This window comes from Takifugu rubripes, chromosome 6 (genome assembly GCF_901000725.2).
Source record: "Takifugu rubripes chromosome 6, fTakRub1.2, whole genome shotgun sequence".
In the NCBI taxonomy this organism is placed as follows: domain Eukaryota; kingdom Metazoa; phylum Chordata; class Actinopteri; order Tetraodontiformes; family Tetraodontidae; genus Takifugu; species Takifugu rubripes.
Window position 1 is genome coordinate 4,013,476 of NC_042290.1, and position 4,482 is coordinate 4,017,957.

The window sequence follows — 4,482 nt, forward strand, 5'->3', positions numbered from 1 at the left end:
GCTTTTCAATGTGAGATTCTCAGGGAAAGTAAAGCTTTTGGGGTCTTTGTTTTCATGTGGTTCTGTGGCTGAAAATATGTCTTTGATTTTGTCCTTGCGCGCAACTTCACTAACCTACGGCAACATTTTTCCAGCCTTAAAATGACATTTTAAGAGTTTGTGTATAAACTGTAAGCTGTGTCTGCAGAAGAAAAACCTCCCTAAAGGACCGTGTACTGTAAACACTGATTAGCACTGTCACCTTATAGAAGCACTCCAGTTTGATTTCAGCTCCCGACCTTTGTCTGTGTGCTTTGCTCTCCCCCCTCCAGATACAGTTCATGGTCAAAAAGATGCCTGATGAGGAGACTCAAAATGGTCCCTAGGTGTAAGTGATTGGAACAATCTGGATGGATGGATGGATGGATGGATGGATGGATGGATGGATGGATGGATGGATGGATAGATACGAGCAACTCCAGTCATCAAGGGTTGGATTCAAACCAGGTTTCCTATCCTGCAGGTAGACTTTGACTTGGGGTTCCACATTCCATGATGAACACAGTTTCTGCCCGGTAGGACACAAAAACCGATTGGGACTTGGCTTTTGAGGACTGGATTTGCCCTTCCCTATACAGTCTGTGATGTGAGCTGGTTTTGTTCCACTTGTTTTTTTAAGTATAGTGGAATCCTGACTGTGGTAGGTCTGAGAGTCGTTTGAATCGACGACCCAAGCCCCACGTGCTTGCATCCCTTCTCCCAGTTTAATGAGTTTCAGCTAAGTAGAGGAGACAAAAAAAATTCTCATAGGAGGGCAGTGTGACTTTGTGCATGAGTGTGTGTTCCTAATTGTGTGGGATACACACTCTGTGTAGTCTTTTATTGTTCAAACCTTCACCAGGGAGACTAAATTAATAGGTGACAAAGTGCAAACGGGACAATATCGGCATGATCAGGTTAAATAAATTCTAATTGCATATTCTGAAAGACATAATTTCATCCTGCCTTTAATCACAGCTGGTGAGTGCAAAGTCAAGTAAGTGCTTTTTCCACTAACTAATTAACCCTTTACACTAACTGTGAGCGGTCTTGTCCTCGACATCATTTAAATAAAGTTATCCGTGCATGCAGCACGCCATTGTTATCGGGCCCACATGGTTATGAAAAACAGTCGGCTGTATATTACAGTACCATTTCATTACGATTCTGTGGAGTTGCAATACAATGTTCACAGAAGGATGCAGGAAAAGGTTAGAGCTTCAATGTTACTTACAGTACATTAAATCCATCCTTCTTCACGGTACATTGCGATGTGTTTTGCTCTTCATTTTATAAGAAATGCATAATCTTTTCTTGTATATGTACAAGTGTTTGGGCTTTTGTTTTATTTAAGTGAATACGCAGGTCATGATCTATCCATCCAGACATCGCCGTGGTGGCAGTAGTCTAAGCAGGGAGGCTCAAAGTCCCTTCCTTCGGTCCCTTCCTCTGGCTCTTACTGAGGTGCTCCCAGGCCACAGCCATTCCAGCGTGTCCTGGGTCTTCCCTGGGGTTTCCTTTGAGGGGAACAGAGCCACAAATTTGCACCAGTGATGCATCCAGGATGCCTTCTAACCAGATGCCCTAACTTCCTCATCTGGCTCCCACCGATGCCAACGAGTAGCTCTACTTTGAGGCCCTCCCGGATGACTGAGCTTCTGACTGTCTCTGAGGGAGAACCCAGACTTCCTGTGGAGGAAACACATCTCAGTTGCTTGTATCCCTGATCTCATTCTATCTGTCACTATGTGGAGCTTGTGACCATAGTTGGGCTTAGCTCTTTCTTTAGCTCAATGGTCTGATGCAAAGTCAGATCCTCCTGATGATCTCCTGCTCCTTTCTCCCCTCACTCATGAACAAGACCCTGAGATGCTTGAACCCCTCCACTAGGGGCAGCATCTCATCCCCGACCCGATGAGAGCACCGCAGCCTTTTCCAGCTGAGGATGGCCTTAATTTAGGTCATATAGGGGATAATTATTGGTATTATTTTATTTACTGATCCAATCTTTTAACATGTGCCTGTTACCCCTCTCTCAGTCAGAGCTTCCCCATGGCTGACGCAGGCTGAAGGAGGGCTAGTAAACAAGCAAGCATTGAGAAACTGCCTTCAAAACATTACGTCACCATGCTCTGTTTGCTGGAGACATTTACCTGGAGACATTCAGGTCCACATTGACTTTGTGGTGCTGTTAGACAAATGTGGTCATCCTCTCGGACTTATGTGCGGTCATCTTAAATGCACCCATAATTCCACCATTTCCATAACTCATTTAGGGCCTGGGAGCGACATCATTTGCGGCCCTTATGTTAAAATGCATTTTACTGCAGGCCTCGCTCAGAGCAGCATATGATTTACATCCGCCTTTCTTCACACTCAAGACGTCAAACTTTCACTTCACTGTCTGCGTTTCTATATTTAGCTTGTTGATCTCATCGATTCTTTGTTCCCTGACCTCGTCTGTCTCGCCTGCGCAATTATTCAAAGTTGATTGATATTGATCACGTCACATTTCCAAAATGCACCAAATTCGGTTATGCGCCTCCCCAAATGTGAAGCAAATCAGATGAATGGCGCGTGGAATACTTGAAGAACCGACGCAGAGACGCGACCAGGACAGACCAACCGGGCCGTGATTATCTCTTTTGATTTGATTTCCCTCCAGCCTATTTTAAGCCAAAAGCATTTTCATCTGAAACACAGGTAGATAAAAATCGTTCCTTACTGATAAGTCCAAAACCCTCAAGAATTTTTCCATTAGTCTAAATTAGGCTCAAATTGCTCCACTATGAACTTGCAATCAGTCATTAATGAAACATGGCTCATCTCTGCTCACGACAGTCTCCATTTTTACTATATGCTAATTTTATGCAACTATCCATGCATACAAAGTTGCTCTTGATGAGACACGTGGGGCAAATTCTAAAAATAGCAAGGAGAACAATTTCATACCATTTTAAGCATTATTAATGACATTTTACCCTTTTTTTTGGATTACAGCTGCACAAAATTCACTAGGCTAATTTAAGAGCGCATGTCCTTTAGCAATTTTTAGCATTTATTCAGCAGCATACGCTACGCTGACCTGTAAAAAAATGGCCTGAAATTGAAGTATTATTCATCCGCCAATGACAGCATATTTCACTTGTCTCATACAGTTTGGTTGCTTTGTTGGGGGAGAGAAAGTCATATTTTCAAAAGATGGGATTAACAAGAGTTCATGAAATACTTAGAAGAATCCCATAGTAATCAAACAGCTCACTGGGTAGATACTCAACCAAATTTTAGCAGAAGAAAATGATTTGTGTGCCCCGGTGCACATAATCCAACCTTGAAATCACTTCTTTTCACTGTGTGCAGACATCAACATGGACCATTATGCAGCTTTCTTTCTGTAATCAAATCACAGAAATGCATTGTTTAAAAATTTATTTGGTGGCCTGTAAAAAGGACTTGTGTTGAAGTTTTCCGAAGAATAGCATTTTATCAACAACATGTATTAAGGCACAGATGATTTCCACAGATGATCATGTACAAGATTGGATTTTTGTACTTAATTGAAGCAAATTGATTAGAGTTCAATCGATTCGAGGTTCCAGATTGACTTTGAACACAATTATACGGCGAGCGATTGAATCAATACTCTATTTTAAATGTACCTCAGGAACACCACAACCAAACACATCTGCGTCAGAACATGAGCATAACCTGAAAGAGATTAAGGACAGCAGTTATTCGTTCTGGACTGTCCAATAAAGAGTTTGCAGCTTCTTTTTTTTTTTAGCCGTTCACTTAAAGGCTTGAAATCTGAACATGATTCAAATCACAGCTTCACAAGAACAGGCCGATGTTCAGGTGGATCAACATCCATGCGTGAGCACATTTATTCACATTTCTTGATTTCAATAGCCAACAAATGTCGGTAAGACTGTTGGTTTTGTGACTCTGACAGAGCTGAAAGAGTTTTAAAATCAAGACAATATCCATCAATACCACTGGAATACTGTATCTTTTTGCATGTGCAGTATTTTCAGATGACTTGGTTGGAAACATGACTGGCACTGCTTCAAATTCTGCCAATCCACGTAGACGTGTCCAAGGACAAAAAGTTCAAATTTTATCATAGGCCTTTGGTGTAAAGATTACTTTGATCTCTCTTAGTCTGATTACAGTTTTACGATTCTTGAGAGATTGGGTCATATCACTTTGAAGTCAGTGGAATATTAAGGACCCAAGATGTAGTTAAGACTTCCCTCACTTCCCTTGGAGCACCCATGATGCCCATTACAGCAAATTATCCAGCTAGCTGAGGACAATCTTAAAAATCCTATCCTTTTTTCACTCTCTCTAAGAACATGTCATTGAATAAGATAAAGCATAGATATGAGTGTAAGATTCTGTATTAGAAAAATACAGATATATATGCTTAAGTTACTTTCAACCTGATTTTTTTTCTTTTTATAC

The 4,482-nt window shown here is 41.3% G+C and overlaps 1 long non-coding RNA gene across 2 annotated transcripts; it reads right to left on the reverse strand.

The window, feature by feature from the left end:
• Positions 1–1,357: 1,357 nt before the first annotated feature.
• On the reverse strand, positions 1,358–4,072 carry LOC115250206 (uncharacterized). Of its 2 annotated transcripts, XR_003888796.1 has the most exons (4): positions 3,678–3,763; positions 3,349–3,410; positions 1,627–1,707; positions 1,358–1,535 (listed from the first exon to the last, which is right to left on the reverse strand). It is a non-coding gene; the product is annotated as an uncharacterized lncRNA (long non-coding RNA). The 2 variants fall into 2 exon arrangements; XR_003888797.1 differs by lacking the exons at positions 3,349–3,410; positions 3,678–3,763 and adding an exon at positions 4,012–4,072.
• Between the last annotated feature and the right edge of the window lie 410 nt (positions 4,073–4,482).